Source organism: Lagenorhynchus albirostris, chromosome 3 (genome assembly GCF_949774975.1).
Source record: "Lagenorhynchus albirostris chromosome 3, mLagAlb1.1, whole genome shotgun sequence".
NCBI lineage: Eukaryota > Metazoa > Chordata > Mammalia > Artiodactyla > Delphinidae > Lagenorhynchus > Lagenorhynchus albirostris.
The window spans coordinates 152,079,702-152,102,918 of record NC_083097.1 but is presented as its reverse complement, the minus strand read 5'-3'; the positions used below and the strand labels follow the sequence as shown (position 1 = coordinate 152,102,918).

General features: G+C 39.2%; 1 protein-coding gene across 5 annotated transcripts in view; it reads left to right on the top strand.

Annotated features, from left to right (window-relative positions):
- Positions 1-23,217, top strand: part of UIMC1 (ubiquitin interaction motif containing 1) — a 138,442-nt gene that overhangs the window by 19,825 nt on the left and 95,400 nt on the right. The window lies entirely within an intron of this gene.

The following is a 23,217-nucleotide window of genomic DNA, read 5'->3' as shown; positions in this document are numbered from 1 at the left end:
ACCTGTATTTATTCTTGTCTTCTTCAATCTTCAATTCCCCATTTTCAGGATTCTCAGTTGTAAATTTGAAGTATTTCAGTTAGATAAGTTTTAGCTTTCCTGGAAATGGAAAGATAAATTCCTGTCTGCCATTTTTTTCTCCATCTTTTAGAGAATAGTTTTTTGAATCTCATAGCATTTGTTTTGTTGTTAGTATCTGTTCAACCCTTTATGAAAGAGAGCTTAGGCATAACTATGTGCTCTAAAAGTAAAACCATCTGAGAGTTTTGATCAGGAATGGGTATTGGATTTTGTCAAATGTTTTTTCTTTTTTCTTTTTTCACATCTTTATTGGAGTATAATTGCTTTACAATGGTGTGTTAGTTTCTGCCTTATAACAGAGTGAATCAGCTATACATATACATATATCCCTATATCCCCTCCCTCTTGCATTCCCTCCCACCCTCCCTATCCCACCCCTCTAGGTGGTCACAAAGCACCAAGCTGATCTCCCTGTGCTGTGCTGCTGCTTCCCACTAGGTATCTATTTTACATTTGGTACTGTATATATGTCCATGGCACTCTCTCACTTCATCCAAGCTTACCTTTCCCCCTCTCCGTGTCCTCAAGTCCATTCTCTACGTCTGCGTCTTTATTCCTGTCCTGCCCCTACGTTCTTCAGAACCATTTTTTTATATTCCATATATATGTGTTAGCATACAGTGTTTGTTTTTCAAATGTTTTTTCTTAGTGTATGACATGAAGTTATGATTTTTCTTTTTCAGTCTGGCAGAGTGGTGAATTACATTGATCTTTGAATATTAAATCAATCCAGCATTCTTGGGATAAACTTCCCTTGCTCCTGATGTTGGATTTGATTTGCTAAAATTTCATTTAGGATTTTTGCACGTATCTTCATGAGGGTTATTGGTTTGTAGTTTTCTTATAATGTCTTTATCTGGTTTTGATGTCAGGGTAATTTTGGCTTTATAGAATGAGTTAGGAAATGTATCCTCTTCAGTTTTTTAGAAGAGTTTATATTATTTCTAACTTAAATGTTTGATAGAATTTGCCAGTAAAATCATCTGGGCTTGAAGTTTTGTTTGTGGAAAGGATTTTAACTACAATTTCAACTTCGTTAATACATATAATGCTATTAAAGTTATCTCTTTTCTTGAGTAAGCTTTGATTGTATATTTCAAGGAATTTGTCCATTTCAACTACATTGTTGAATTTCTTGTTATAAATAGTTGTTTATAATATTTCGTTGTTATACCTTTTGAAATCTGTAGAATGTATGGTGATAACACCTCTCTTATTCCTGATACAGCTCTTCTTCATCTTGATTGGCCTGGTTTATCACTTTTGCATTCACTGATTTTCTGTTTAATTTTTCTGTTTTCAGTTTAATTGATTTCTACTTTGATCTTTATTTCCTTTCTTGTGCTTATTTTATTTTTTATTATTTATTTATAAACATATTTGTTTATTTTGGCTGCACCGGGTCTTAGTTGCAGCATGCAGACTTCTTAGTTGCGACATGCGGACTCTTAGTTGCAGCACGCATGTGGGATCTAGTTCCCCGACCAGGGATCAAACCCGGGCCCCCTGCATTGGGAGTGCAGAGTCTTGCCCACTGAACCACCAGGGAAGTCCCTCTTCTGCTTAGTTTCGTTTTCTCTTTTGATTCTACTTTCTTAAATGGAAGCTAAGGTCAAGCTGAGCAAGAGACCTTCTTTTCTAATATAGGTGTTTAATGGTGTAATTTTCGCTTAAGAACTACTAAAGCATCCCACAAATTCTTTGCATGTTGTGTTTTCATTTAATTCAAAATACTTTCTAATTTCCCTTTGATTTCTTCTTTGATTCATAGGTTATTTAGAGGTACAACATTTAGTTTTTAAATACTTGGAAATTTTTCTAGGTTTTTCTGTTAGTTATTTCTGATTTAATTACATTGGTCATGTGTACTTTGTACATTTGAATCCTTTTTAAATTGATTGAAACTTGTTTTATGACCTAGAATATCATTTATCTTGGTAAATATTCTGTGTGTAGTTGAGAAGAATGTGTATTTTGGGTGATGTTTTCTATAAATGTCAATCTGGTCAAGTTGGTTGATAATGTTGTCAAATTTACTGTATCCTTATTGTTTTTCTCCAAATATTCTACAAATATTTTGAGGGAAGTATTATAGCCTTTGACTATAATTGTGGATTTGCCTATTTCTCTTTTCAGTTCTGTCAATTTTTGTTTCATGTATTTTGAAGTTTTGTTATTAGGTGTGTGAACATTTAGGATTTTTCTCTCTTGATTGAGCCTGTTATTGTTATGAAATAACCTTTTTTTAATCACTGGTGATAATCTTTGTTCTGATATTTACTTCTTATGACAGTAATATAGCTACTCCAGTTTTCTTTTTTTTGGCTGCGCTGTGTGACTTGCGAGATTTTGCTTCCCCGATCAGGGATTGAATCTGTGTCCTCAGCAGTGGAAGTGTGGAGTCCTAACCACTGGACTGCTGGGGAGTTCCCTTCTTTTTATTGATAGGGGAATTTTTTTTTTTTTGACCGTGCCATGCGGCATGCAGGATCTTAGTTCCCTGACCAGGGATCGAACCCATGCCCCTTGCAGTCAAAGCATGGGTCTTAACCACTGGACTGCCAGGAAAGTCCCCATAGGACAATTCTTTAATAAAAACAAGTTTACATGTTAACATTTATGGCTTAGCTGGAATAAATCTGTCCAAATTAAAATTTTATTAAGGACCAAACGTAGAATGACTGGTTTTTGTATAAAGTAATGGAATTCCCTCAAAACAATGGGTCTACTTCCATTTTAAGACCTCTGAAAAGCAAAATATCTAGTTATTAAAATAATTAAAACTTTTCACCTGTAGATAAAAATAGTTATCCATGAGGTTAAAGCATACAATGCCTGTCACATGCAAATACCCTTTTTCTGGAACTTACAAACTGCGGGCCTAAAATTATAATTAAGCCATTTCCCCGCATTTATTTAGTTTCAAAACATGAGAAGTATCTTTTAACTATAGAAAATTACCAAATGACCTAATGTTCAAAATAATATTTTAGAAATGCTATCTTGTGTTAACACTGCTTCATCCTGATATATAGTCCATATATGTTAATATTACAGACTATTAAATACGAGTCACTCTTACTTTTTCTGCTGCCTAGAAGAAATAAATATTTCCATTCTTTGCAATTCTGTCACATATATAATATAGGAATGAGAATAAAATTCCCTTCTAATATAGCCATGTTTTCAACTAGCTTAGTTTCTTTATATGGTATTTACCTAGATTTACTTTACAGGCATCATGGATTGATTTTTTCCAGTTTAAAAAATACTACTTCAGTGACTTCCTTAATGAGTGTTCCTTAAAAAAAAAACCTTCAAAACTTGAGACATTTCTCAAAAATAAACTTTTATCATTTAGTTTTGAATTTTGTCCATTAGTGCTTATATAGGATCTTAGATGGTTGACTTCAAGAAGGTTAATAACCCTAAAGCCAGATTCATTCCTATAGTCCATTTTGCCCAGTGCATGAAAGTCATGTGATTTAACAGAATTCCCCCAATTGAAATTGTCTTCAGAAATAAGACTTTTGTATTTTGTAGGATTGTCACTTCAACTTTAGTTGGTTATCTGGTTGTGATACAAAAAGGCATACAAACTACACATTGTTACAGAGAAGCCGTATAATGTAACACAATGTAGGAGATTAAGATGAACTTTTTTTTTTGCGGTACGCAGGCCTCTCACTGTTGTGGCCTCTTCCGTTGGGGAGCACAGGCTCTGGACGTGCAGGCTCAGCGGCCATGGCTCACGGGCCCAGCCGCTCCACGGCATGTGGGATCCTCTCAGACTGAGGCACGAACCCGTGTCCCCTGCATCGGCAGGCAGACTCTCAACCACTGCGCCACCAGGGAAGCCCTAAGATGAACTTTTGATAAAAGGTAGAGAATCATTACTTATATAGAAGCAATATTTTATCTGTCAAAATTCTTCAATTTCTGTAAAACCTATAATTTGTGAAAAGACAGTCTCTAAATCCAAGATTCTTAAAAACTATGCACAGTGACTTCCCTGGTGCCACACTGGTTAAGACTCCATGCTCCCAGTTCAGGGGGCCTGGGCTCGATCCCTGGTCAGGGAACTAGATCCCACATGCATGCTGCAACTGAGAGTTCGCATTGCACAACTAAGGAGAGGCGAGCTGCAACTAAGGAGCCCACTGGCTGCAATTAAGGAGCACACGTGCTGCAACTAAGGAGCTGGTGAGCTGCAACCAAGACCCAGTGCAACCAAATGAATAAAATAAATATTAAAAAAAAAACTATGCACAAGAACCATAGGATTTGGGAAAAATGTTTATACAAGTAGTTTTAAAAATGTAACTTTTGCTACTATGAATTACACATTAACTAATTGAAAATATGCCACGACGGTAATTCTGGAAAAACAATTTATCATTTTCTAAATGGATTTTCCCCACATTTACTGTATGACGTAGCTGTTAATACTGCACAAGTCCAATTAACAATTTAATTACTTTTAATGTTTAAGCAAAGTCAAGGGATTTTTCTCCCTTAAAATAAGTTTTAAACATCAAAACCTATGCCTGTAAAATTTAAAACTTTCAACAGTCCCAACGTTTTGAAAGAAAACTATTTTAAACCATTATAAACTTCTCAAATGTTCCTTATATTATAGGTGTGTCAACCTCGTTATCTAGTGTAGAATCCTTCATAGGTTTCTCTGTCTCTTCACTGGGTGACTTTTTCTAAGTGCAGCTCATGAGTGCACTTTGTTGTTATTTCCATTGTTGTTATTGTTGTTATTTCCTTTGTTGTTATTTCCATTATGCTGTGGCCATCAAGCTTTCTTTTGACTTGTTTTACTGTAGTGTTTTTGTTTTCATCCTCTTATTTTGAATCTTTTTGTATCTTTACATTTAAATGTAATTAAAATTTTTCTTTTAAATTACATTTAAATTTAATTTAAGGATCTCATTTAAATGTAAAAGAAATGTGAATTTCTTGTAGGCAGCACATATAGTTGAGTCTTTATTACCATTCTGACAGTCTCTGTCTTTAATTTGGGTATTTAGACCTTTCAAGTTTTATGTGATTATTGATATAGTTAGATTTGAATATATTGTCTTGATGTTTGTTTTTAATTTGTGCCATCTTTATGTCCTTTTTTGATTTTGGGGGGCACCTTTTTTGGATCACTCAAGTTTTTTTTTTTTTAATTTTTTATTGAAGTGTAGCTGGTTTACAATGTTGTATTAGTTTCTGGTGTACAGCAAAGTGATTCAGATATGTATATATATTCTTTCTCAGATTCTTTTCCATTATAGGTATTACAAGATACTGAATATAGTTCCCTGTGCTGTACAGTAGGACCTTGTTGTTTATCTGTTTTATATATAATAGTGTGTAACTGTTAACCCCCAGCTCCTAATTTATCTCTCCCTACCCTTTTTCCCTTTGATAACCATAAGTTTGTTTTCTATGTCTGTGAGTCTGTTTATTTATTTTATTTTTTTATTGAAGTATAGTTGATATACAGTGTTGTGTTAGTTTCTGGTGTACAGCAAAGTGATTCATTTATATACATATGTATTCTTTCTAATATTCTTTTCTATTATGGTTTATTACAGGATACTCAGTATAGTTCCCTGTCCTATACAATAGGATCTTGTTGTTTATCCATTCTATATATAATAGTTTGCATCTGCTAGTCCCAAACTCCAATCCAACTCTCCTCTATCCCCCACCCTGGCAACCACAAGTCTGTTTCTGTTTCGTAGGTAACTTCATTTGTGTCATATGTGAGATGACACATATAAGTGATATCATATGGTATTTGTCTTCCCTCTTTTTTTTTAATATTTATTTTATTCTTGGCTGTGTCAGGTCTTAGTTGCAGCACTCGGGGTCTTCGTTGTGGCATGCAGGATCTTTCATTGTGGCGTGCAGGCTTCTCTCTAGTTGTGGCATGTGGGCTCAGTCGTTGCAGCGCGGGGGCTGCAGAGTGCGTGGGCTCTGTAGTTGCAGAACACGGGCTTTCTAGTTGTGGCTCACATGCTCAGTGGTTGTGGCATGCAGGCTTAGTTGCCCTGCCGCATGTGGGATCTTAGTTCCCTGACCAAGGATGTAACTCGCATCCCCTGTATTGGAAGGCAGATTTTTTATTTTTATTTTTTTGTGGTACGCAGGCCTCTCACTGTTGTGGCCTCTCCTGTTGCGGAGCACAGGCTCCGGATGCGCAGGCTCAGCGGCCGTGGCTCACGGGGACTAGCTGCTCCGCGGCATGTGGGATCTTCCTGGACCTGGGCACGAAGCCGTGTCCCTTGCATCGGCAGGCAGACTCTCAACCACTGCCACCAGGGAAGCCCCAGATTCTTTTTTTTTAAAAATATTTATTTATTTTTGGCTGCGTTGGGTCTTAGTTGTGGTATGGCATGCGGGCTCTCTAGTTGTGGCACACGGGCTTAGTTGCCCCGCGGCATGTGGGATCTTAGTTCCCTGACCAGCAATTGAACCTGCGTCCCGTGCATTGGAAGGCGTATTCTTAACCACTGGACCACCAGCGAAATCCCTTTTTCTTTCTGACTTACTTCACTTAGTATGATAATCTCTAGGTCCATCCATGTAGCTGTAAATGGCATTATTTCTTTTTTTTTATGGCTGAGTAATATTTCATTGTATACATATATACCACAACTTCTTTAACCATTCATCTGTCGATGGGTATTTAGGTTGCCCTCATGTCTTGGCTGTTGTAAATAGTGCTGCTATGAACATTGGGGTGCATGTATCTTTTCAAATTATAGTTTTGTCTGGATATATGCCCAGGAGTGGGATTGCTGGATCATATGGCAACTCTACTTTTAGTTTTTTGGGGAACCTCCATGCTGTGCTCCATAGTGGCTGCACCAATTTACATTCCCACCGACAGTGTAGGAGGGTTCCCTTTTCTCTACACTCTCTCCGGCATTTATTGTTTGTAGACTTTTTGATGATGGCCATTTTGACTGGTGTGTCTGTTTAGGTACTCTGCCTACTTTTTGTCAATCAAGTATTTTTTATAATCTCTCTCTCTCTCTCTCTCTCTCTCTCTCTCTCTCTCTCTCTCTCCCCCCCCTCTCCCCCTCCCTCCCTCCCTCCCTATGATCCCATTTTATCTCCATTTTTGACTTGCTGGTTATAATGCTTTTTTATTTTAGTGGTTATTTTTAGTATGCATATTTAGCCTATCACAGTCTACCTTCAAGTGATGCCATACCACTTCGTGTATAATATAAACATCTTACAATAGTTTACTGTTATTATCCCTCCCCAACTTTGTTACTGTTGTCATGCATTTTACTTGTACATGTATTGTAAACCCCATAATACATTATTATTATTTTGTTAAATAGTTATTGTTTGACGATAAAGAGAAACAGTCATGTAGTTATTCATGTAGTTTCCATTTTTGGTGCTTTTCATTTCTTTGTGTAACTCTGTATTTACATCTGGTGTGATGTTTTTCTTATGCCATAGACTAGGTAGCTTAAACATGTAAATTTACTTCCTAACAATTCTGGAGACGTCCAAGATCAAAGTGCCAGAAGGGTCAGTGTCTGGTAAGAACTCTCTCCTTGAGTTTCAGATGGCTACTTTCTCACTATGTACTCATATGGCTTTTCTTTTCTGCATGTACTGGGAGAAAGACAGCAAGCTCTCTGGTGTTTCCTCTTATAAGGGCATTAATTCCATCATGAGGATCCCACCTTAATGACTTCATCTAATCATAATTACCTCCCAAAGGAGGCAACTCTAAATACCATCACATTAGGTATTGAACATATGAATTAAACGGAGGGAGGCCCACAATCCAGTCCTGCCTGAAGGACTTTGTTTTTTGTTTGTGGGTCTGCTGGCAATTAATTGTTTCAGTGTTAGTATATCTGAAAAGTCTCTCTTTTGTCTTTTTTTTCCAATAAAGTTTTTAGTTTGGAATAATTTAGATTTGTTAAAATGTTGGAAAGATAGTACACAGGTTTCTTTATACCATTCACTCACTTTCTTCTAATGTTAACATCTTTTTAACATTATAACCATGGTGCATTTTTCAGAACTGAGACATTAACACTATTGCATTAACTAAACTCTAGACTTCATTCAGATTCACCAGATTTTCCACTACTAACCTATTTCTGTTCTAGGATCTAATCCAGGATATCATATTACATTTAGTAGCCTTCATTTTTTTTTTTACCTTTAAATTTTTATTTATTTATTTTTATTGAAGTATACTTGATTTACAATATCATGTTAGTTTCAGGGGTACAGCAGAGTGAGTCAGTTATATATATTCAGTTATATATATATATATTCTCTATATATTCCTTTTCAGATTCTTTTCCCTTGTAGTTTATTACAAAATATAGTGCTCTGTGCTATATAGTAGGTCCTTGTTGGTTATCTATTTTGTATATAGTAGTGTGTATATGTTAATCTCAACCTTCCAATTTATCCCTCTCCCCAGCCCCCTTTCCCCTTTTGTAACCATAAATTTGTTTTCTGTGTCTGAGTCTCCGCCTTCATTTTTGAAAGATTTTGCTGGTAGGTTAAAGAATTTTAGTAAGTTAACTTTCTTCTTTCAGTATTTTAAAAGATTTTGCTCCCCTGTCTTCTTGCTTATATTGTTTCCAGGAAATCTGGTATAATCTTTGTTTTTTCTGTGTGTTCATTTTTTTCCTCTGGCTTTAAGATTTTTCCTTTATCACTGTTTTTTGTGTTTGTTTTTTTTTCATCTTTTTTTTTTTTGGCTGCTCCATGCGGTTCCAGAGATCGAACCCATGCCCTCTGCAGTGGAAGTGGGGAGTCTTACTACCAGGAAAGTCCCTATCACACCGCTTTTTTTTTTTGCTGTACGCAGGCCTCTCACTGTTGTGGCCTCTCCCGTTGCGGAGCACAGGCTCCGGACGCACAGGCTCCGGACGCACAGGCTCAGCGGCCATGGCTCATGGGCCCAGCCGCTCCACGGCATGTGGGATCTTCCCGGACCGGCGCATGAACCCATGTCCCGTGCATTGGCAGGTGGACTCTCAACCACTGCGCTACCAGGGAACCCCTTACACCGGTTTTTAACAGTTGATTATGATGTGTTTATTTATTTATTTATTTTTGTATTCTTTTATACATATTCTGACTAGAAATTCTGTGAGGTATGACAACTCTGTCAGAGTGACTTGCCTTTTCACTCTTTTTTTTTTTTTTGCTGTACGTGGGCCTCTCACCGTTGTGGCCTCTCCCATTGCGGAGCACAGGCTCCGGACGCGCAGGCTCAGCTGCCATGGCTCACGGGTGCAGCCACTCCGCGGCATGTGGGATCTTCCTGGACCGAGGCACGGACCCGTGTCCCCTGCATCGGCAGGCGGACTCTCAACCATTGTGCCACCAGGGAAGCCCTTCACTCTTTTTTAATTTTAATATTTATTTATTTATTTTTGGCTGTGTCTTAGTTGCAGCATGTGGGATCTTTCATTGCGTGCAGGCTCCAGAGTGTGGGGGCTCTGTAGTTGTGACTTGTGGGCTTAGTTGCCCCACAGCATGTGGGATCTTAGTTTCCTGACCGGGGATTGAACCTGTGTCCCCTGCATTGGAGGGCAGATTCTTAACCACTGGACCACCAGGGAAGTCGCACTATGCTCTTTTAAAAAGATGCTTATTGTACCTGTGGGTTTTAGAACTTATTAGATCTGTGGATTTATAGTTTTCATCAAGTTTGGAATGTTCTCAGTCATTATTTCTTCACATGTGTTTTTGTTCCTTGCCCTGTACAAGGACTGTAGTTACCTGTGTATTAGGTCACTTGAAATAGTCCCACAGTTCACTGATACTCTTTTCATTTTTGTGAATGTCATATGAGTCACATTTCAAGTGCTCAGTAGGCACTAGTCGCTACCGAGTTTGATCCTGCTGATATAGAACATTTCTGTCATGGCATTGGCTAGTACTGCTCCTTTAAGAGATAACCAGGACTGGGGACTTCCCTGGTGGCACAGTGGTTAAGAATCCACCTGCCAGTGTATGGGACACGGGTTCGAGCCCTGGTCTGGGAAGATCCCACATGCCACGGAGCAACTAAGCCCGTGTGCCACAACTACTGCACCCCCGCGCCACAACTACTGAAGCCTGCACAACTAGAGCCTGTGTTCCACAACAAGAGAAGCCACCGCAGTGAGAAGCCTGCGCACCGCAGCAAAGAGTAGCCCTGCTCGGCACAACTAGAGGAAGCCTGAGCGCAGCAACGAAGACCCAACGCAGCCAAAAATAAATAAATAAAATAAAATTACTTCAATCAATCAATCAATCTCATTTAAAAAAAAGTTTAAAAGAAAAAAAGAAGATAACCTGGACTAATCCTGTCTTGCCTTAAATCTGCTTACCTTGGACACCCCCAAGAAATTCAGGCTTCCCATAGCTTCTCTCATCACCTAGATTCTCATCCCACGACTCTAATCCGTCATCTGGGGGCACTTTTCTAATATGACTCAGTCTCCCTCTCCTGCGCTCAAAATGGCTCTGCCCTCTGGAATTAGGGTCAGTGATCAAAAAAATCGACATTCTTAACCCTCTCTGTGGAATTTCCCTTCATCTTCTTGCTCGAACTGAAAGATGGCTGTCCTGAGCATACTGCTTCTCCTTGTACCTTCTCAGGTACTGGCTGTTTCTTCTTCCTTACAACACAATACCACTGACCTGGAGGTGGGGTAAATATCCTCTTACTCTTCGTTGTTGCTTCTAGACTACTGGAAAACCTGGTTTGAAGCACAGACCATTCTGCTACGCCTGCTGCTCCACCTTGAAGAAGTCATCTACTATCCTCCTGGTCACCCACCCCACCCCTTTTCCTGGCTATTCGTTGAAACTTTTAACATATCACTTGCTGTCTTTCTTTTTGCCAGTCTTGCCATCATTCTTGGTGATTTTAATATGTACATATTAGACTGAAGAATATGAAAGTTGCAGTTTCTGTAGTTCAACCTAAGCTATGATTCATTCAGTATCTGTCCTCTCACTTCCTTTACCTTTTTGCTATCAGCTCCCATGGATCATACCATCTCAGCCTTTCTCAAGTGGGATTTCTGAGAGAGAAGTAAGCCTAATGTCCTCAGGCATCCATTGTATGTAATGCATTAACCTCTGTCCTCCGCATCTAGAATAGTACCAACCAGTTATGTACCATCCTTGGGAGAAGTAAGGAAAACATTCGATTCATTTTCTGTGTTCTGTGGTTCCAGTGAGGAACCCTGATTGAGCCTGTCAATAATAATCATGCCACTTCCAACATCACCACCACCTGTCTTTTCCAGCTCACTCCTTCTAATACCCTAACTCCAATAATCCTTCAGTCCCACTAGGATGTCTAATTCCAGGCTATCACCTTCTCATTGTCCATCATCCTGTCATGTCCTCACTTTCCTTCTTACCTAACCTAGGTCTCATGGTTATACTAACTATTCACTTGAATATTCTTTCAACTTCTTTCTTTTCTTAAAAAAATTTTTTAACTGAAGTATAGTTGATTTATAGTATTGTGTAAGTTTCAGGTGTATAGCACAGCAATTCAGTTATAGGTTTTTACAAAATATGGAGAATAGTCCCCTGTGCTATACAGTAGGTCCTTGTTGGTTATATATTTTATGCATAGTATTGTGTATATGTTAATCCCAGGCTCCTAATTTATCCCTCCTCCACCCCCCTTTCCCTTTTGGAACCGTAAGTTTGTTTTCTGTGTTTGTCAGCCTCTTTCTGTTTTGGAAATAAGTTCACTTGTGTCTGGTTTTTTTTTTTTTTTATTTTAGATTGCACATATAAGCAATGTCATATGATATTTGTCTTTGTCTGGCTTATTTCACTTAGTATGATAATCTCTAGGTCCATCCATATTGCTGAAAATGGCATTATTTCATTCTTTTTTATGGCTGAGTAATATTCCATTGTGTGTGTGTGTGTGTGTGTGTGTGTGTGTGTGTGTGTGTGTATACCACATCTCTTTATCCATTCATCTGTCGATGGACATTTAGTTTGCTTTCATGTCTTGGCTATTGTAAATAGTGCTGCAGTGAACATTTTGGTGCATGAATCTTTTAGAAATTAGGGTTTTCTCTGGGTATATGTCTAGGAGTGGGATTGCAGGATCATATGGTAGCTCTATTTTTAGTTTCTTAAGGAAGCTCCAAACTTTTCCATAGTGGCTGTACCAATTTACATTCTCACCAGCATTGTAGGAGGCTTCCTTTTTCTCTACACACTTTCTAGCATTTATTTGTAGACTTTTTGATGATGGCCATTTTGACCGGTGTGAGTTGATACCTCACTGTCCTTTTTTTTTTTTTTTGATTTATTTGGCTGCATTGGGCCTTATTGTGGCACGCGGGATCTTCGTTGTGGCATGCAAGATCTTTCTTTGCAGCACACAGGCTTCTCTCTAGTTGTGGCGCACGGGCTCCAGAGCACGCAGGCTCAGGTGTTGTGACACAAGGGCTCTCTGGTTGTGACGTGTCGGCTGTAGAGCACTGGGCTCAGTAGTAGTTGCAGTGTGTGGGCTTAAGTTGCTCCGCAGCATGTGGGATCTTGTTTCCCTGACCAGGGATCGAACCTGGATCTCCTGCATTGCAAGGCAGATTCTTAACCACTGGACCACCAGGGAAGTCCCCTCATTGTACTTTTTATTTATTTTTTACTTTCTATATTTTTGCGGTATGCGGGCCTCTCACTGTTGTGGCCTCTCCCGTTGCGGAGCACAGGCTCCGGACGCGCAGGCTTAGTGACCATGGCTCGTGGGCCCAGCTGCTCTGCGGCATGTGGGATCTTCCCGGACCAGGGCATGAACCCGTGTCCCCTGCATCGGCAGGCGGACCCTCAACCACTGCGCCACCAGGGAAGTCCCCCTCATTGTACTTTTGATTTGCACTTCTCTAATAATTAGTGATGTTGACCATCTTTTCATCTGCCTTTTGGCCTTCTGTATGTCTTCTTTGGAGAAATGTCTATTTAGGTCTTCTGCTCATTTTTTGATTGGGTTGTTTGTTTTTTTGATATTGAGCCATATGAGCTGTTTGTATATTTTGGAAATTAATCTCTTGTTGGTTGCATCGTTTGCAAATATTTTCTCCCTTTCTGTAGGTTGTCTTTTCGTTTTGTTATAGTTTTGTTTGCTGTGCAAAAGCTTTTAAGTTTAATTAGGTTCCATTTGTTTATTTTTATTTTCATTACTCAAGGAGGTGGATCCAGAAAGATATTGCTGCAATTTATGTTAAAGAGCATCTTGCCTGTATTTTACTCTAGGAGTTTTATGGTATCTGGTCCTATGTTTAGGTTTTTATTCCATTTTGAGTTTATTTTTGTGTATGGTGTTAGAGAATGTTCTAATTTCATTCTTTTACATGTAGCTGTCCAGTTTTCCCAGCACCACTTATTGAAGAGACTGTCTTTTCTCTATTGTATATCCTTGCCTCCTTTGTCATAGATAAATTGACCATAGGTGAGTGGATTTATTTCTGGGCTTTCTATCCTGTTCTATTGATCTATATTTCTGTTTCTGTGCTAGGACCGTTTTGTTTTGATGACTGTAGCTTTGTAATATAGTCTGAAGTCAGGGACCCTGATTTCTTGAGCTTTGTTTTTCTTTCTCAACATTGCTTTGGGTCTTTTGTGTTTCCATACAAATTTAAAAGTTTTTTGTTCTAGTTCTGTGAAAAGTGCCATTGGTAGTTTGATAGAGATTGCATTGAATCTGCAGATTGACTTGGGTAGTATGGTCATTTTGACAATATTGATTCTTCCAATCCAAAAACATGGTATAACTTTCCATCTGTTTGTGTCTTATTTGATTTCTTTCATCAGCATCTTACAGTTTTCAGAGTACAGGTCTTTTGCCTCCTTAGGTAGGTTTATTCCTAGGTATTTTATTCTTTTTGATGTGATGGTAAATGGGATTGTTTCCTTAATTTCTCTTTCTGATCTTTTGTTGTTAGTGTATAGAAATGCAACAGATTTCTGTGTATTAATTTTGTATGTTGCAACTTTACTGAATTCGTTGATGAGCTCTAGTAGTTTTCTGGTAGTGTCTTTAGGATTTGCTATGTGTAGCATCATGTCACCTGCAAAGAGTGACAATTTTACTTCCTCTTTTCCAAATTGGTCCCTTTTATTTCTTGTTCTTCTCTGCTTGCTGTGGCTAGGACTTCCAAAACTATGTTGAATAAAAAGTGGCGAGAGTGGACATCCTTGTCTCTTCCCTGATCTTAGAGGAAATGCTTTTAGTTTTTCACCATTGAATATGATATTAGCGTGAGTTTGTCATATGTGGCCTTTTTTACGTTGAGGTAGATTTCCCCTATGCCCACTTTCTGGAGAGTTTTTATCGTAAATGGATGTTGTATTTTATCAAAAGCTTTTTCTGCATCTATTGAGATGATCATATGGTTTTTATTCTTCAATTCGTTGGGTTTTTTTTTTGGCTGCATTGGGTCTTTTGGCTGCGTTGCTGCATGTGACCTCTGTGTAGTTGCAGCGAGCGGGGGCTGCTCTTCATTGCCATGTGTGGGCTTCTCATTTCAGTGGCTTCTCTTGTTGTGGAGTTCAGGCTCTAGGCTCTCGGGCTTCAGTAGTTGTGGCATGCGGGCTCTAGAGTGCAGGCTCAGTAGTTGTGGCACATGGGCTTTGTTGCTACGTGGCATGTGGGATCTTCCCGAACTACAGATCGAACCCATGTCCCCTGCATGGGCAGGCGGATTCTTAACCACTGTGCCACCAGGGAAGTCCCTATTCTTCAATTTGTTAATGTGGTGTATCACATTGGTTTATTTGTGGATATTGAAAAATCCTTGCATCCCTGGGATAAATCCCACTTGATGATGGTATATGATCCTTTTAATGTATTGTTGCATTCAGTTTGCTAGTATCTTATTGAGGATTTTTGCGTCTATGTTCATCAGTGATATTGGCCTGTAATTTTCTCTTTTTTTGTGGTTATCTTTGTCTGGTTTTGGAATCAGGGTGATGGTGACCTCATAGAATGAGTTTGGAAGTGTTTCTTCCTCTGCAGTTTTTTGGAGTAGCTTCAGAAGGATAGGTGTTAACTCTTCTTTAAATGTTTGGAAGAAGTGGCCTGTGAAGCCATCTGGTCCTGTACTTTTGTTTGTTGGGAGTTTTAAAATCACAGATTCAATTTCAGTACTTTTAATTGGTGTGTTCATATTTTCTATTTTTTCCTGGTTCAGTTTTGGGAGAGTGTATCTTTCTAAGAATTTGTCCATTTTTTTTGGCATATAGTTGGTCGTAAGTTGTCTCTTATGGTCCTTTGTATTTCTGTTGTGTCAGTTGTGATTTCTCCTTTTCATTTCTGATTTTATTGATTTGAGCACTCTCCCTTTTTTTCTTGATGTGTCTGGCTAAAGGTTTATCAATTTTGTTTATCTTTTCAAAAAACTTTTAGTTTCATTGATCTTTCTGTTTTCTTGGTCTCTATTTCATTTATTTCTACTCTGATCTTTATGATTTCTTTCCTTCTATTAACTTGGGGTTTTGTTTGTTCTTCTTTCTTTAGTTGCTTTAGGTGTAAGATTAGGTTGTTTCTTGAGATTTTTCTTGTTTCCTGAGGTAAGCTTGCATTGGTATAAACTTCCCTCTTAAAACTGCTTTTGTCGTGTCCCATAGGTTTTGGAATCTTTTTTTTTTGATTCCACCCATTTAAGTTTTATTATATGAATTATATAAATTTATTATATTTATTATAGGTAGGCATCTGTTGAAATTATTTCTTTTAAAAAATTTTTTTATTTTTACATCTTTTTTGGAGTGTAATTGCTTTACAATGGTGTGTTAGTTTCTGCTTTATAACAAAGTGAATCCGTTATACATATACATATGTTCCCATATCTCTTCCCTCTTGTGTCTCCCTCCCTCCCACCCTCCCTATCCCACCCCTCTAGGTGGTCACAAAGCACCGAGCTGATCTCCCTGTGCTATGTGGCTACTTCCCACTAGCTATCTATTTTACGTTTGGTACTGTATATATGTCCATGCCACTCTCTTGCTTTGTCACAGCTTACCCTTCCCCCTTCCCATATCCTCAAGTCCATTCTCTAGTAGGTCTGTGTCTTTATTCCTGTCTTACCCATAGGTTCTTCATGACAATTTTTTTTTCTTAAATTCCATATATATGTGTTAGCATACGGTATTTGTTTTTCTCTATCTGACTTACTTCACTCTGTATGACAGACTCCAGGTCCATCCACCTGACTACAAACAGCTCAATTTTGTTTCTTTTTATGGCTGAGTAATATTCCATTGTATATATGTGCCACATCTTCTTTATCCATTCATCCAATGATGGACACTTACATTGTTTCCATCTCCGGGCTATTGTAAATAGAGCTGCAGTGAACATTTTGGTACATGACTCTTTTTGAATTATGGTTTTCTCAGGGTATATGCCCAGTAGTGGGATTGCTGGGTCATATGGTAGTTCTATTTGTAGTTTTTTAAGGAACCTCCATACTGTTCTCCATAGTGGCTGTACCAATTCACATTCCCACCAGCAGTGCAAGAGTGTTCCCTTTTCTCCACACTCTCTCCAGCATTTATTGTTTCTAGATTTTTTTTTTTTTTGCCCGCGCCGTGTGGCATGTGGGATGTGGGATCTTAGTTCCCTGACCAGGGATCAAACCCGTGTCCCCCGCATTGGGAGCGCAGAGTCTTATCCGCTGGACCACCAGAGAAGTCCCTGTTTCTAGATTTTTTGATGATGGCCATTCTGACTGGTGTGAGATGATATCTCATTGTAGTTTTGATTTGCATTTCTCTAATGATTAATGATGTTGAGCATTCTTTCATGTGTTTGTTGGCAGTCTGTATATCTTCTTTGGAGAAATGTCTATTTAGGTCTTCTGTCCAGTTTTGGATTGGGTTGTTTGTTTTTTTGTTATTGAGCTGCATGAGCTGCTTATAAATTTTGGAGATTAATCCTTTGTCGGTTGCTTCATTTACAAACATTTTCTCCCATTGTGAGGGTTGTCTTTTGGTCTTGTTTATGGTTTCCTTTGCTGTGCAAAAGCTTTGAAGTTTCATTAGGTCCCATTTGTTTATTTTTGTTTTTATTTCCATTTCTGTAGGAGGTGGGTCAAAAAGGATCTTGCTGTGATTTATGTCATAGAGTGACCTGCCTATGTTTTCCTCTTAAGAGTTTGCTAGTTTCTGGCCTTACATTTAGGTCTTTAATCCATTTTGAGCTTATTTTTGTGTATGGTGTTAGGGAGTGATCTAATCTCATACTTTTACATGTACCTGTCCAGTTTTCCCAGCACCACTTATTGAAGAGGCTGTCCCTTCTCCACTGTACATTCCTGCCTCCTTTATCAAAGATAAGGTGACCATATGTGCGTGGGTTTATCTCTGGGCTTTCTATCCTGTTCCATTGATCTATCTTTCTGTTTTTGTGCCAGTACCATACTGTCTTGATTACTGTACCTTTGTAGTGTAGTCTGAAGTCAGGGAGCCTGATTCCTCCAGCTCCGTTTTTCGTTCTCATGATTGCTTTGGCTATTCGGCGTCTTTTGTGTTTCCATACAAATTATGAAATTTTTTGTTCTAGTTCTGTGAAAAATGCCAGTGGTAGTTTGATAGGGATTGCATTGAATCTGTAGATTGCTTTGGGTAGTAGAGTCATTTTCACAATGTTGATTCTTCCAATCCAAGAACATGGTATATCTCTCCATCTATTTGTATCATCTTTAATTTCTTTCATCAGTGTCTTTTTTTTTTTTTTCATCAGTGTCTTTTATAATTTTCTGCATTACAGGTCTTTTGTCTCCTTAGGTAGGTTTATTCCTAGATATTTTATTCTTTTTGTTGCAATGGTAAACAGAAGTGTTTTCTTGATTTCACTTTCAGATTTTTCATCATTAGTGTATAGGAATGCCAGAGATTTCTGTGCATTAATTTTGTATCCTGCTACTTTACCAAATTCATTGATTAGCTCTAGTAGTTCTCTGGTAGCATCTTTAGGATTCTCTATGTATAGTATCATGTCATCTGCAAACAGGGACAGCTTTACTTCTTCTTTTCTGATTTGGATTCCTTTTATTTCCTTTTCTTCTCTGATTGCTGTGGCTAAAACTTCCAAAACTATGTTGAATAAGAGTGGTGAGAGTGGGCCACCTTGTCTTCTTCCTGATCTTAGTGGAAATGCTTTCAGTTTTTCACCATTGAGGACAATGTTGGCTGTGGGTTTGTCATATGTGGCCTTTATTAAGTTCCCTCTGTGCCTACTTTTTGCAGGGTTTTTATCATAAATGGGTGTTGAATTTTGTTGAAAGCTTTCTCTGCATCTATTGAGATGATCATACGGTTTTTCTCCTTCTATTTGTTAATATGGTGTATCATGTTGATTGATTTGCGTATATTGGAGAATCCTTGCATTCCTGGAATAAACCTCACTTGATCATGGTGTATGATCCTTTTAATGTGCTGTTGGATTCTGTTTACTAGTATTTTGTTGAGGATTTTTCCATCTATGTTCATCAGTGATATTGGCCTGTAGTTTTCTTTCTTTGCGACATTGTTGTCTGCGTTTGGTATCAGGGTGATGGTGGCCTCATAGAATGAGTTTGGGAGTGTTCCTCCCTCTGCTATATTTTGGAAGAGTTTGAGAAGGATAGGTGTTAGCTCTTCTCTAAATATTTGGTAGAATTGGCCTGTGAAGCCATCTGGTCCTGGGCTTTTGTTTGTTGCAAGATTTTTAATCACAGTTTTAATTTTAGTGCTTGTGATTGGTCTGTTCATATTTTCTATTTCTTCCTGATTCAGTCTTGGCGGGTTGTGTATTTCTAAGAATTTGTCCATTTCTTCTAAAATGTTGTCCATTTTATTGGAATAGAGTTGCTTGTAGTAATCTCTCATGATCTTTTGTATTTCTGCAGTGTTAGTTGTTACGTTTCCTTTTTCATTTCTAATTCTATTGATTTGAGTCTTCTCCCTTTTTTTCTTGATGAGTCTGGCTAATGGTTTATCAATTTTGTTGATCTTCTCAAAGAACCAGCTTTTAGTTTTATTGATCTTTGCTATCATTTTCTTCATTTCTTTTTCATTTATTTCTGATCTGATTTTTATGATTTCTTTCCTTCTGCTATTATTGGGAGTTCTTTGTTCTTTCTCTAACTGCGTTAGGTGCAGGGTTAGGTTGTTTATTTGAGATGTTTCCTGTTTCTTAAGGTAGGGTTGTATTGCTATAAACTTCCCTCTTAGAACTGCTTTTGCTGCATCCCATAGGTTTTGGGTCGTTCTGTCTCATTGTTATTTGTTTCTAGGTATTTTTTGATTTCCTCTTTGATTTCTTCAGTGATCACTTCGTTATTAAGTAGTGTATTGTTTAACCTTCATGTGTTTGTATTTTTTACAGATCTTTTCCTGTAATTGATATCTAGTCTCATAGCGTTGTGTTTGGAAAAGATACTTGATACGATTTCAGTTTTCTTAAATTTACCAAGGCTTGATTTGTGACCCAAGTTATGAGGTATCCTGGAGAATGTTCCATGAGCACTTGAGAAAAATGTGTATTCTGTTGTTTTTGGATGGAATGTCCTATAAATATCAATTAAGTCCATCTTGTTTAATGTATCATTTAAAGCTTGTGTGTCCTTATTTGTTTTCATTTTGGATGATCTGTCCATTGGTGAAAGTGGGGTGTTAAAGTCCCCTACTATGAATGTGTTACTGTCAATTTCCCCTTTTATGGCTGTTAGTATTTGCCTTATGTATTGAAGTGCTCCTATGTTGGGTGCATAAATATTTACAATTGTTATATCTTCTTCTTGGATCGATCCCTTGATCATTATGTAGTTTCCTTCTTTGTCTCTTCTAATAGTCTTTATTTGAAAGTCTGTTTTGTCTGATATGAGAATTGCTACTCCAGTTTTCTTTTGGTTTCCATTTGCATGAAATATCTTTTTCCATCCCCTTACTTTCAGTCTGTATGTGTCTCTAGGTCTGAAGTGGGTCTCTTGTAGACAGCATATATATGGGTCTTGTTTTTGTATCCATTCAGCCAATCTGTGTCTTTTGGTGGGAGCATTTAGTCCATTTACATTTAAGGTAATTATCGATATGTATGTTCCTATTCCCATTTTCTTAATTGTTTTGGGTTCGTAATTTTAGGTCTTTTCCTTCTCTTGTGTTTCTTGCCTAGAGAAGTTCCTTTAGCATTTGGTGTAAAGCTCGTTTGTTGGGGCTGAATTCTCTCAGCTTTTGCTTGTCTGTAAAGGTTTTAATTTCTCCATCAAATCTGAATGAGATCCTTGCTGTGTAGAGTAATCTTGGTTGCAGGTTTTTCTCCTTCATCACTTTAAATATGTCCTGCCAGTCCCTTCTGGCTTGCAGAGTTTCTGCTGAAAGATCAGCTGTTAACCTTATGGGGATTCCCTTGTGTGTTATATGTTGTTTTTCCCTTGCTGCTTTTAATATGTTTTCTTTGTATTTAATTTTTGACAGTTTGATTGATATGTGTCTTGGCGTATTTCTCCTTTGATTTATCCTGTATGGGACTCCGTGTGCTTCCTGGACTTGATTAACTATTTCCTTTCCCATATTAGGGAAGTTTTCTACTATAATCTCTTCAAATATTTTCTCAGTCCCTTTCTTTTTCTCTTCTTCTTCTGGAACCCCTAGAATTCGAATGTTGTTGCATTTAATGTTGTCCCAGAGGTCTCTGAGACTATCCTCAGTTCTTTTCATTCTTTTTTCTTTATTCTGCTCTGCAGTAGTTATTTCCACTATTTTATCTTCCAGGTCACTTATCCGTTCTTCTGCCTCAGTTATTCTGCTATTGATCCCATCTAGAGTATTTTTCATTTCATTTATTGTGTTGTTCATCATTGCTTGTTTCATCTTTAGTTCTTCTAGGTCCTTGTTAAATGTTTCTTGCATTTTGTCTATTCTATTTCCAAGATTTTGGATCATCTTTACTATGATTATTCTGAATTCTTTTTCAGGTAGACTGCCTATTTCCTCTTCATTTGTTAGGTCTGGTGGGTTTTTATCTTGCTCCTTCATCTTTTGTGTGTTTTTATGTCTTCTCATTTTGCTTATCTTACTGTGTTTGGGGTCTCCCTTTTGCAGGCTGCAGGTTCGTAGTTCCTGTTGTTTTTGGTGTCTGTCCCCAGTGGCTAAAGTTGGTTCAGTGGGTTGTGTAGGCTTCCTGGTGGAGGGGAGTAGTGCCTGTGTTCTGGTGGATGAGGCTGGATCTTTTCTTTCTGGTGGGCAGGTCCACGTCTGGTGGTGTGTTTTGGGGTGTCTGTGGACTTATGATTTTAGGCAGCCTCTCTGCTAATGGGTGGGGTTGTGTTCCTGTTTTGCTAGTTGCTTGGCATAGTGTGTTCAGCACTATAGATTGCTGGTTGTTGAGTGAAGCTGGGTGCTGGTGTTGAGATGGAGATCTCTGGGAGATTTTCGCTGTTTGATATTACATGGAGCTGGGCGGTCTGTTGTGCACTAGTGTCCTGAAGTTGGCTCTCCCACCTGAGAGGTACAGTAGTGACTCCTGGCTGCAGCATCAAGAGCCTTTCATCTACATGGCTCAGAATAAAAGGGAGAAAAAGTAGAAAGAAAGAAAGAGAGGGAGGGAGGGAAAGAAAGAATTAAGGAAGGAAGATAAAATAAAGTTATTAAAATAAAAAATAATTAAGAAAAACAATTTTTTTTAAAAGAAAAAAAAAAGGACAGAACCCTAGGACAAATGGTGGAAGCAAAGCTATACAGACAAAATCTCACACAGAAGCATATACATACACACTCACAAAAAGAGGAAAAGGGGAAAAAATAATAAATCTTGCTGTCAAAGTCCACCTCCTCAATTTGGGATGATTCGTTGTCTATTCATGTATTCCACAGATACAGGGTACATCAAGTTGATTGTGGAGTTTTAATCCGCTGCTTCTGAGGCTGCTGGCAGAGATTTTCCCTTTCTCTTCTTTGTTCGCACAGCTCCCAGGGGCTCAGCTTTGGATTTGGCCCCGCCTCTGCGTGTATGTCAGCGGAGGGGCGTCTGTCCTTCGCTCTGACAGGACTGGGTTAAAAAAGCAGCTGCTTCGGGGACTCTGGCTCACTCAGGCCGGGGGAAGGGAGGGGTACGGAGTGGGGGGCAAGCCTGCGGCAGCAGAGTCCAGCATGACGTTGTACCAGCCTGAGGCGCGCTGTGTGTTCTCCCGGGGAAGTTGTCCCTGGATCCCGGGACCCTGGTGGTGGCGGGCTGCACAGGCTCCCGGAAGGGGGGTGTGGATAGTGACCTGTGCTCGCACACAGGCTTCTTGGTGGTGGCAGCAACAGTCTTAGCGTCTCATGCCCGTCTCTGGGGTCCACGCTTTTAGCCGCGGCTCGGGCCCGTCTCTGGAGCTCTTTTAAGCAGCGCTCTTAATCCTCTCTCCTCGCGCACCAGGAAACAAAGAGGGAAGAAAGAGTCTCTTGCCTCTTCGGCAGGTCCAGACTTTTCCTCCGGGACTCCCTCCCGGCTAGCGGTGGTGCACTAATCCCCTGCAGGCTGTGCTCACGCCGCCAACCCCAGTCCTCTCCCTGCGCTCTGACCGAAGCCCGAGCCGCAGCCCCGAGCCCCGCCCCCCCCCCTCGGGTGAGCAGAGAAGCCTCTCGGGCTGGTCAGTGCCGGTCGGCACCGATCCTCTGTGCGGGAATATCTCCGCTTTGTCCTCCGCACCCCTGTTGCTGTGCTGTCCTCCGCGGCTCCGAAGCTTTCCCCGTCTGCCACCCGCAGTTTCCGCCCGCGAAGGGGCTTCCTAGTGTGTGGAAACCTTTCCTCCACAGCTTCCTCCCACTGGTGCAGGTCCCGTCCCTATTCTTTTGTCTCTGTTTATTCTTTTTTCTTTTGCCCTACCCAGGTACGTGGGGACTTTCTTGCCTTTTGGGAGGTCTGAGGTCTTCTGCCAGCGTTCAGTAGGTGTCCTGTAGGAGTTGTTCCACGTGTAGATGTATTTCTGGTGTATCTGTGGGGAAGAAGGTGGTCTCCATGTCTTACTCTTCCACGGTCTTCCCCTCGTGGAATGGTAATTGTGTCCAGCAGCAATGAGCTCTTTTTAGTGGGGTCAGTGGAAACCAGGGAATGAAGGCTCCAGAATATCTGAGGAGCAGTTAAAATAT